This window comes from Hibiscus syriacus, unplaced genomic scaffold, assembly GCF_006381635.1.
Source record: "Hibiscus syriacus cultivar Baekdansim isolate YM2019G1 unplaced genomic scaffold, ASM638163v2 tig00110678_pilon, whole genome shotgun sequence".
Classification (NCBI taxonomy): Eukaryota; Viridiplantae; Streptophyta; class Magnoliopsida; order Malvales; family Malvaceae; genus Hibiscus; species Hibiscus syriacus.
In genome coordinates, this window is record NW_024062822.1 from 3228692 (window position 1) to 3241102 (window position 12411).

The 12411-nt window shown below is 30.5% G+C and overlaps 1 pseudogene; it reads left to right on the forward strand.

The window, feature by feature from the left end:
- The first annotated feature begins 2973 nt into the window (after positions 1 to 2973).
- LOC120138230 lies at positions 2974 to 9384 on the forward strand (annotated as a pseudogene).
- The last annotated feature ends 3027 nt before the right edge of the window (positions 9385 to 12411 follow it).

Genomic DNA, 12411 nt, shown 5'->3' on the forward strand with positions numbered 1-12411 from the left:
ACTTAACAAATGCATGTACATATCAGACCACACAATGCTTACATATACACATACATCAGTATTAACATGCTAAACATTAATTATATTATTGTCATTAATTCCTTTTTATCACGTAAGCATGTACTTATCATTTCTATACACCTCATAAACAAATAGACCATTTCACAATAAAGCACAAATATTAGCAAGTCAAGTTTATTTATTTCTTCATTTTAAGCCCATGCATACTTCTGAGAACATAAGGTATGTGAGTACATAGAGGTTGTGCATATATGTTGTCACCACAGCTCGTGTAATATCTCAAAATTGGGGTTAGTGACTAAAATAGAAATTTTGGAAATTTTGTGCTCAATTTTGAAACAAGTTAAAAGTTCAAGGACTTAAATAGAAAAATTATAATGTTATATTAAATGGTAATTATGGAAAATTTTGAAGGGCATAATAGTAATTTCATAAGAAAGGTTTTTATTTCTCCTTTGTATAGGAGATGGCACGTGAAAATGGAGGAAAGAAAATAGAAAAGTTTGGAGACTTTATTTCAACCTTCTTCTTATTCTTCTCTTCTCGTAAGTTCCATGGAAAAGGTAAGTTGGTTCCAAGTTGATTAATTCTTTTGTTTTAAAGTTGGTTTTGATTTTTAGAGTGATGGAAAATATTAAGGAAAACTTAAGATGGATTAAAACTCAAAGATTATCAAGTTATGAGAGATTGAAAATAAGAGGTTTCAAATTGAAATCTTGGAATAAAGTTCATAATTAGAATTGGAGGTTAAATTTGACTTGTCAAAGGGTTAATTAAAAAGTTAGAGGTGATAGAATTAAATTAAGAACACATAAAAAATTTGATGAAATTCCTTGATTCAAGAATTATGGTGAATTATGAGAGATGGTGAAGTATTATAGTGTTATAAGAAGGTTTACATATGTATAGATAAGTTTTAAGGTATAAGGAGGGGTTAATAAGTAGAATTTGAGGACAAAGTAAGAATTTTCGGGCTCAAAATGTAATTTATGGGTTGTGTGCATCGATGCATCTTCAATGTGTATCGATGCACTCTCAAATAAATGAACATCGAATGCAATTAGTGCATCGATGTATAAGGAGTGCATCGATGCACCCCCTTAAAATGAAAACATTGAAGGTGATTTTTGTATCGATGCATGGGTAGTGCATCGATGCACATGTTAAAGAATGCATCGATACACTATAGAATGTATCGATGCACTTCAAGGGGAAAATAGAATTATACCTTTCTTTTGGTCTAAGAAATGATAAATTAGAATACATCAATTGGATAATGATATGTATCAATGTATGATTATATAGATATCGAGAACGAACAAGTTCCGGAGCGATTATCAAGTTAAGATTCGATTGAAAGAGATGAAATCATAAAAGTGGATTGGAACATAGTGAGGCCAATGTGAGTGCACATTATTTAGTATATGATGTTTAATGGGAAATAAGACTTGCGACAAGTCTATTTTCAATAGTAAAATGCATGAATTCCTAAATAGAAGTATGTTTTTGATATGGTTCATATGTGTGCATGAGTCGATGTAGTGACATGTTATTGTATATGTTGCATGATTATATGTGTTAACATACTTTTGTATGTAATGATATAAGAAGTATATGATATGTGATGTATATATATGAACATATGTGAAACTGAACTATGTGAGTGCATGAGAAAGATATGAGCCATATGACATGATATATGTGAACATGAGAAAACAAATTATAAGATATGAGCTATGTGATCCCATGAGAATATGAAAAGAAGCTATGTGACTACATGTATATGTGAAAGAAGCTATGATCTTATATGACGTATGATATGAAAGTGTATATGTGGAATGATATAAGTGAAAATACCCATGTTATATGATACGAGAGCTATAGGTATAGTTGGCATGCCAAGAGTCGAGGGTCTACGCGGTCCTTCAGGACATACAGTGATCCTTCGGGATATTTCATAGTGGTCCTTCCGGATAAATTTCATAGCCCCTAGTGGGACCCCATACGAGCTGTGGTGACAGCATAGTGTACAACCTCAATAGACTCACATATCTACAGTTCTCACATATGTACATGGGCCAACAAAGAGACAACAATAAATATATATATTACATGTAAAGTATATGCTTTTGTGATATGAATTGTATTATATGATATATGAGATGATGTGCATATTGTTTGATTAATTGAATCATATGTGGCTTAAAAGAATGAATATATGAGTATATGATTATGAGACATAAATGATAAGAATATGGATAGTGGAATAAGGTTAGTAACGAAAATAGTGTGAGATATGTATATGTGTATATTACATTGTATGTAATGTTAAATTGTTTTGGTATGACATCATGAGATGATGTGTTCCTGCATGTTTAAATAATTAGAGTTATTTTATAAATGTAATGCCTCACTAAGTCATAGACTTAGCGTGTGATTATTTCACACGTAGGTTACATAAGTAAGAAGAGTAAAGAGCAATGTGGAGCTAGACGAGTAAATTCTCCTTACCGAATGTTAGATCAGAAGAAAGATGAATAATATGTATTTTAATATATAAAGATCTAGTTGTCATATATTCAAAATAATATATTGTATAAGCTCTGAATAGTTCTGTAAATGTTTTGAATAAGTTATATGTTATAAAAATTTTAAATTACTCATTATTTTATACAAGTAAATGTTTTGAAAAGTCAACGTGACACCTCGGACTCGGATCCGGGTCGGATACGGGTTGGGGTGTTAGATTTAATGGCATCAGAGCTAAGGTTTAGTCGATTCTAGGCTTAAACCGAAGGTAAAGGAGTTTTAAAAATGTGTACATGCCAACATAGAGTGAAAATTTTCTGATCTGATAGTGTAAGGAGTATGTTGTCTTGCTAATAGAATTAGGCTGTTAAGTTATAATAGAAGTAGGATTATATTGATTTCGAAATGAAGTGAGAGGTAAACATGATTGTGATAGCAATTCACCTGCCCTGGCCAGGTAGGATGAAGAGCGGATACATCAGAAAGTGCATCGTAAGATTAAATGTTGATTTCAGAAAGTTGAAATTATATCAGAATAATGATAAAATGTATTCATTGTTTTGAATTGGAAAAGTGATATGGAGTAATTTTGTTATTTTGTGGATAAGATAGAATATGGTGAACAAGTGTCACCATAAGAAAGTTAAAAGATCTAAATATGTGGTTAGAATTTGTAGAAGAGTTCAAGAATAAGTACATCAATGACAAGCGTATAAGATATAGAAAGCCAGAGTTTATGAGTTGAAACAAAGGAATAGTATTGTGTATAAGCAAGAGTGTGGATATGATAAGGATTTGCAGTTAAGATGGAAAGAATTAGCGTTGGCTAACCAGATTATGTGATGAAAAATGTATTGGAGTTATAAGATATTAAGAGATTGTCAGGTTGTGATAATTAAATATGAAGTGAATCTGAATACAGTTGTATATTTGTATTATAGCAATGTGATATACTGAAAGAAGTGAGGATTCATATGTTTGAGTAAAGTTAATGATTGATAAGAAGAGTTTAAGAATTGATACATCAATGATCAGTTTATAAGACAAATGAAGTCAGAATGTTAAGTTTGAACAACGGAAATCACATGGTGTAAGAGAATGAATATGAATTTGATAAGTTAAGTAAACTATAGTGGAGATAATTACGACTAGAAAGATGTATATGAATGATTCGATGAAGGTTTGTGCTTTAGATTGAAAGAACTAGTGCTGACTAATAGAGTTATATGATAGTAAGTGTATTGAAATTAAATGATTAGAAGATGAGGCCAGGGTAAGCTAACTAAGTATGATGTAGATTGAGATAAGATTATGTATTTTGATTATGGAAATGTAATGTAGTAAAGGTGATAGAGTTGTAAGATTTGAAGGAAAGTACAAGAAATGGTAAAGAATGAGGTTCTGTATAAGTGAAGTTGATTATAAAAAGTTATGAAAGGTGATAAAGATTGGTAATCAGAGATATGTATTGAGTAATAAAATATAAGGATTGATTCATGTGGTTATAAAGTGAAAATTCGAGGATGAATTTTCTTTAAAGGATGGGAGATTTGTAATATCCTAAAATTGGGGTTAGTGACTAAAATGAAATTTTTGGAAACTTTGTGCTCAATTTTGAAACAAGTTAAAAGTTTAAGGACTTAAATAGAAAAATTTCAGTGTTATATTAAATGGTAATTGTGGAAATTTTGAAGGGTATAATAGTAATTTCATAAGAAAGATTTTTTATTTCTCCTTTATATAGGAGATAACACGTGGAAATGGAGGAAAGAAAATAGAAAAGTCTGGAGACTTCGGTTCAACCTTCTTTTTCTTCTTCTTTTCTCGTAAGCTCCATGGAAAAGGTAAGTTGGTTCCAAGTTGATTAATTCTTTTGTTTTAAAGTTGATTTTGATTCTTAGAGTGATGGAAAAGATTAAGGAAAGCTTAAGATGGATTAAAACTCAAAGATTATCAAGTTATGAGAGATTGAAAATAAGAGGTTTCAAATTGAAATCTTGGAATAAAGTTCATAATTAGAATTGGAGGTTAAATTTGACTTGTCAAAGGGTTAATTAAAAAGTTAGAGGTGATAGAATTAAATTAAGAAAACATGAAAAATTTGATGAAATTTTTTGATTCAAGAATTATGGTGAAATATGAGAGATGGTGAAGTGTTATAGTGTTATAAGAAGGTTTACATATGTATAGATAAGTTTTAAGGTATAAGGAGAGGTTAATAAGTAGAATTTAAGGACAAAGTAAGAATTTCTGGGCTCAAAATGTAATTTCTGGGTTGTGTGCATCGATGCATCTTCAATGTGTATCGATGTACTCTCAAATAAATGAACATCAAATGCAATTAGTGCATCAATGCATAAGGAGTGCATTGATACACCCCTTAAAATGAAAACATCGAAGGTGATTTGTGTATCGATGCATGGGTAGTGCATCGATGCACATGTTAAAGAATGCATCGATACACTGTAGAATGTATCGATGCACTTCAAGGGGAAAATAGAATTATACCTTTCTTTTGGTCTAAGAAATGATAGATTATAATACATCAATTGGATACTGATATGTATCAATGTTTGATTATATAGATATCAAGCACGAACAAGTTCCAGAACGATTATCAAGTTAAGATTCGATCGAAAGAGAGGAAATCATAAAAGTGGATTGGAACGTAGTGAGGCCAAGGTGAGTGCACATTATTTAGTATATGATGTTTAATGGGAAATAAGACTTGCGACAAGTCTATTTCTAATAGTAAAATGCATGAATTCCTAGATAGAAGTATGTTTTTAATATGGTTCATATGTGTGCATGAGTCGATGTGGTGAAATGTTATTGTATATGTTGCATGATTATATGTATTAACATGCTTTTGTATGTAATGATATAAGAAGTATGTGCTATGTGATGTATATATATGAACATATGTGAAACTAAACTATGTGATTGCATGAGAAAGATATGAGCCATATGACATGATATATGTGAACATGAGAAAACAAATTATAAGATATGAGCTATGTGATCCTATAAGAATATGAAAAGATGCTATGTGACTACATGTATATGTGAAAGAAGCTATAAGCTTATATGACATGTGATATGAAAGTGTATATGAGGAATGATATAAGTGAAAATGCCCATGTTATATGATACGAGAGCTATAGGTATAGTTGACATGCCAAGAGTCAATGGTCTACGCGGTCCTTCGGGATATACAGTGATCCTTCGGGGTATTTCATAGTGGTCCTTTGGGATAAATTTCATAGCCCCTAGTGGGACCCTATACGATCTGTGGTGACAGCATAGTGCACAACCTCAATAAACTCGCATATCTACAGTTCTCACAGATGTACATGGGCCAACAAAGAGATACCAATAAATATATATATTACATGTAAAGTATATGCTTTTGTGATATGAATTGTATTATATGATATATGAGATGATGTTTATATTGCTTGATTAATTGAATCATATGTGACTTAAAATAATGAATATATGAGCATATGATTATGAGACATAAATGATAAGAATATGGATAATGGAATAAGGTTAGTAATGGAAATAGTGTGAGATATGTCTATGTGTATAGTACATTGTATGTAATGTTAAATTGTTTTGGTATGACATCATGAGATGATGTGTTCCTGCATGTTTAAATAATTAGAGTTCTTTTATAAATGTAATGTCTCACTAAGTCATAGACTTAGCGTGAGATTGTTTCACACGTAGGTTACAGAAGTGAGAAAAGAAAAGAGCAATGTGGAGCAAGACAGGTCAGTTCTCCTTACCGAATGTCAGATCAGAAGAAAGATGAATAATATGTATTTTAATATATAATGTTCTAGTTGGCATGTATTCAAAATAATATATTGTATAAGCTCTAAATAGTTATGTAAATGTTTTGAATAAGTTATATGTTATAAAAATTTTAAATTACTCACTATTTTATACAAGTAAATGTTTTGAAAAGTCAATGTGACACCTCGGACTCGGATCTGGGTCGGATACGGGTTGGGGGTGTTACAGCTCATATAATTCCCACTGGGGGTACTGAAAATTTATCCCGAATGACCACTCCTTAAGAACCATATACATAATACAATGGATCAAATAAGTGTAATGAAGTACCACATATATGTTCCACATAATTACATATATGTCCCGAATGACCACGTAGAACCCTCGACTCTTGGCATGGCAACTATACCACTAGCTCTCATAACACATAACATGGCCATTTTAATTACGTCATTTCACATATTCATATAATTATATGTTTCACTTACACATGGTACAATTGCATATAATTCACTTTCATATATCTTATCACATATACTTATACTCTTTTTTATATCATGTAACCACATATGTCCTATCTCATATCATTTATCTCTTTCGCTCATAACTTATGTCACATGTTCACATTTCCCTGTATTCATATAGCTTATATTATATTACACATATGCACATAATTAACACACATACATGTATTCACACACACACACACATATATATATATATATCACAAACATAGAGATGCACTTACATCTAGACATATGCATGAACTCATATATCTCTAGACACCATATCTCTACATGCTTACATCTGGGTACTCACGTAATCTAATATCAGAATTAGACTTCTCGCAAGTCATAATTCCTTAACATATCTACACTTTATATCATGTACTCACATTGTTTCTTTCCAATATCAAACTCTTATTCTTTCTCGTGAATCTTACTCTGACATCCTATCCGCACTTTGTTTTCGATCGATATCTACACAAATACGCGGTTTAATGAATGAAGATATTCGAACTACTTAATTTGATTCATATCAATATAAACTAATTGAAACTTCTATTTTAACTTTTCAACTTAAGTGGTATCGGTACCACCCTCAGGGTACCCTCCACATAGGTATCGATACCTCTACTATAGGGTATCGATACTGTTCATACAGGTACCGATACCCCTTGCATCATATCCTTGAAAATGACCTTGTAGTATCGGTACCCACTCAACAGGTACCGATACCCCTTGCCCAGATTTCCGTTTCTAATCCTGAAAATTTAACACTTTACCCCCAAATTCTCCTTAATAACTCTCCTTATGCCCTTAAACTCATCCTTACACATATAAACCCTCTTTAAACACTCAATTATCTTCAATAACTCACTAAAACTCTTGAATTTAAGAATTTACACAAATTTTTCATATGTTCTAAATTCAATTCTAATGCTTAAAACTTCTTAATCATTTATATAATAAGTCAAATTCATAATTAGAACTTCAAAAATCTCTTTATATCAAAAATTTATTTCTAAACCCTAATACAATTCCCTTATTAAATCTCTCTTCTTAAATTTCTCTTCTTAATGTTTTAAGCTTATATAAGCCTCCCTTAAGCTTATATAACACCAAAAATTAAAACATAACTTAAAAATCCAAGAATTTACCAACTAAATTTAACTTACCTTTGGGAGCTGAAACCAACGTGAAGAAGAAAGAAGAATGAGAAAAGAGTTTCCAGATAACTCACATACCCACATGTTATCTCCTCAAATAAGGAGGTAAAATATCCTTTAAGCTAAACTTACCAAAATACCCTTTCAATTCTTCCATAATTACCATTTGTTCCATTATCAGAATATTACACTTTAAATCCCTAAACTTTTTAATTTTTTCTAATTTTATCACCAAATTTCAAAAAATCTCATTTTAGTCACTAACCCGATCTTTAGGATGTTACCCTTCCTTCGAATTATGGCTCCGTGACTCCGACTACCTAGATGTCATCGACAACATTCAAACCGCCGTCTCCATTGCTGCCTCCACCTCTACTCCCAAAATCAGCGACTCTACAATAACCATCCCAGTAATCAGCTTCCTTTTCGGATATTTGGTCTCTTTTCTCTCTTATTTTTGGATTTTCTTTCCCTGTTAACGTTTAACCCATTCGCCAAGATCACCACCAATAATTTCTCTGGCGAAACTCCTTCGTGGACTGAAGTGTTCTTCGCAGATTTTGGGTCCTATTCGTTTCCAGCTTCAATTTCCCAAGCGAGGCTCAGGGTTCAAGAGAATGTTAAGCGTTATGCTCAAAATTATGCCTTATTTTTTTATTCTCTTCTTCGCTTGTTCTGTGTAAGCTGAAATCCCACTTATTTCATATGCATTTATTTCTTGTTGTTAATTGTGAGGGTTGTTTTGGCTCTTTCGAAGGATAGGTAAATTGGGTTTTCTCGTTTGTTTCCTGAGAATGTTATGGGGGAAAAGAAAAAAAAGAAAAAGTAAAGAAATAAGATAGTTTATACAACCATCTTGCTTAATTGCTTGTTTTCTGTTTACGTTTCATAGGTATCAACTGCCACTTGCACTGTTAGGTTGATATCAAGTTTGGTACTTTGGGATTCATTCAGGTTCTTCAGTGATAAATGGGGTGAAGAGATCTCTTCGATTACATTCCATGACGAAATAAGCTGCTTGTCTCGCCAAGTGCTTGTCTGTTTATAGGGGTTTCAGTTTTTCAATTGAGATTGACAAATCGTTACCCGATCTTGTTTTATGGTGATGATAAGAAAGTTTTTCATGTGATATTGCATATGGTTGGGAGTCTATTAGATGCAACGGTGAAGGCAAAACTGTAGTGCTTCGGGTGTTCTTCGAGAATGGTAGTCAGGAACTGAATGATCAGAGACAGGTTGCATGGAGGAGCAACTCTTTGGATGGAGATGTATATATCAGGCTCGAGATGTACATACCAATAACTTGCCTTCTTCCCATAACCAGCTCTGCAAACATGGTTCAGGGGCGGTCGTCGGAGTGGTAACTACCGGAGCTTTCTTTTTGGCCTTATTTGCGTCGACTCTATCTGGGTTTACTCTAAAACGTGGCGGTCAACTTAGTCAACCAAGTCCATGTATGCATTGGTCACGGCTGTTAATGTTGGGTGACCAGTTTGTAATGAATCGATACTGTTAGTGACCGATTTGTAACTTTTGAAACAACAGTGGGGAAAACAAAACTACCTCAAACATTAGTGACCAATTTTGTATTTTACCCTATTGTATATATTATATTTTACATATCTAAATTATCGTAATATAAACAGAATGCATCCTACTTTACATACAAATATTTCAAGAATGTTTTAAATTTTAATATATATTATTTTCAATATAATAATATATTAAATTAATTAATTGATTATTGTCCATTCAGTATTATTTATCAATAATTGGATAGGGGAAGAGATGCTAGGAATAAAATCTAAACTCTCATAATTACACAGGACAATGTATCTTTTCACCTTAAAAACACATATTTTAAATCTTCAAAATAAATGTGTTAATTAATTAAATTAAGGCATAAAGCCCTCAAACTTTAAAAAATATTAATTAATTTTGTTATACTCAAATAAATACTCAACCCAAAAATTAAATTAATTAAATTTGTAAATAAAAAACTGAATCATTTAGGTCTTTTGATCATTTCATATCTTCAATTATTAATATTTTTGAGATATTACTATCAAATGACACATTGTGGTTTTGCTATATGAAATTTATTGATTTTAAAAGAAAATTTCTTGGAAAATATTGTTGAAGTTTTAAAGTAATTTTAAAAAGGTAAAAGGGTACCTCAAGCCCTTGTACTTTTCTAAAAATTTAATGGACCCTCAATTTTTTTTACACTCGATGTAACCCTAAAACATAAAAAAAAACACAATACGGCCATTTGACAAACGATTTTCGTCATTGACTGTTATGATGTCGACGTGATAATCTACGATATTGATGTGACGGTATATGATAATTGATGATGTGACATATGTGTTAAATTATTATTTTTTCAAGTTTGAGGGCTAAATTAAATTTTCTACAAATTTCAATGGGTTCTTTGATTTAAAAAAATAAATTTAAAATATAAAAATATATGTTATTATTTTTCACCTTGAATTTGAGTTTACTTTTATTTATATAAATCTAAACCTATTCATCCTACAAAAATCTTTAAACTCCAAATATCTTTCTAATTCTATTTCATTAATTTCATAAAAATGAATTAAATAAATATTACAAAGTCTTATGAAAATAAAATTTAAAAATTGTGAAACTAAAATTTATTTATAAATTATCATCAAACTATAGAAAAAAAATAAAAATAGTTATTTAATTAAGAAAAACATTTTTTACGAAGGAATATCCACTTTACCTTGCCAATTTCCATTTGATAAAACTCTATAAAGTCAATGTGAATATGGAATCCACATCTTTAAGGATTTTTTTCACCCCCAATATTTTTTTAATTTTTTTCAAGAAATAGAAAATACGTTTGTACAAAGTAAATAAGTCCTTAACCTTAAAAAAATCAATTTGATACTCGAAATAAAAAAAAATTAACGCATATGTCATGTCATCAATTACGTCATCAGTCACTGTGAACCGTCATGTTAGCACCGTAAAATACTATGTCAACATCATAATGATCAACGATGGAAACCGTTGATCAAATGACCAGACTAGATTATTTTTCCAAATTTGAGGGTCAGATTAAGTGCAAAAAAAATAAATAGGACCATATTGGTTATTTTAAAAAATCATAGAGACCTCATGTACCCTTTTACCTTTAAAAAAATCTAAAAAATATAAAAAAGTTGATATATTTTTAAAATTGTCATTTAATAACATCATGATGTGATTTGTGGTACCAATTGATCTAAAACATTGTTAGATTTAATTATTAACTATGATCATATGAATTGATTGATAAAATTTCAAAATATAATAATTTAATTAAGTGAGAATTATAAACAATTCAAAATTTTCAATTTTTTTTAAAAAGTTAACATTTTTTTATTAAGCCGAATTAATTATAAAGTAATATATATTCTAAATATTTGTAATCATTTGATAATAAACGCTCAATCATCACATTAGAATTATTGGTGGTCAAACCTGTGACACTTTCAAATAACAATTATTCATTTAATCGTTAATGTAATTTGATTTGTATTAAAAAAGGCTATTTGAGTTTGATTTCTTTGTGAACATATATTTTTAATTCTTTGAACAATATTCAAATTCCTTTTTTTTATAGGAAAAATAAAATGATAACTTTTAAAAGTTTAATTTTATCCCCTTACATAATTTCAGTATTTCAATTTCAAATAAACCCTAAACTATGTGAGATTTTATTGTACAACATCTTAATATAAGATTAAAGAAAAGAACGCGACAAAAAATGTTATAAACAAACATAACATTTTTTGTTGAATGCAAACTAAAATATTAATTTTTTAATATTTTCGGTTCAACCGAAAATATTATAAAAAAGATAACATTTTTAATTACAACTTAAAATGTTATGAAAAAGATTTACATCTGAAAAATATTTAAAAAACAATATTTTAAATTACACTCAACTAAAAATATTATATTTATTTATAATATTTTCGATCATATTTTTTCTTAACTTATATTAAAGATATTTTACCTACCGAATAACTCTCCCAAACTATTACTCTGATAAACTCCAATATTGTTTTTGGTAACCTACCCCCGAATTTCTCCATGGAATAGCCGTTACCATGCCACTAACAAAAGCATCATATCCAAACCAACTTGGTAGCTGGTTGAATTCACGCGCCATGATAGCTGGTTGAACTCACGCGCCATGATAGCTGGTTGAACTCACGCGCCAACTCATTCTCCAGCGGAACACATTATCCACTTTTGTCTCCTTCCTCGCCCACGCTCTTAAGGTGCGCTTAACCTCACTCTCCTCTTTGTCAAGTATATCAACAACCCATTTAAGACAAAAAGAGAGGAAAAAGAAGGAATTCCGTCGGAAAATG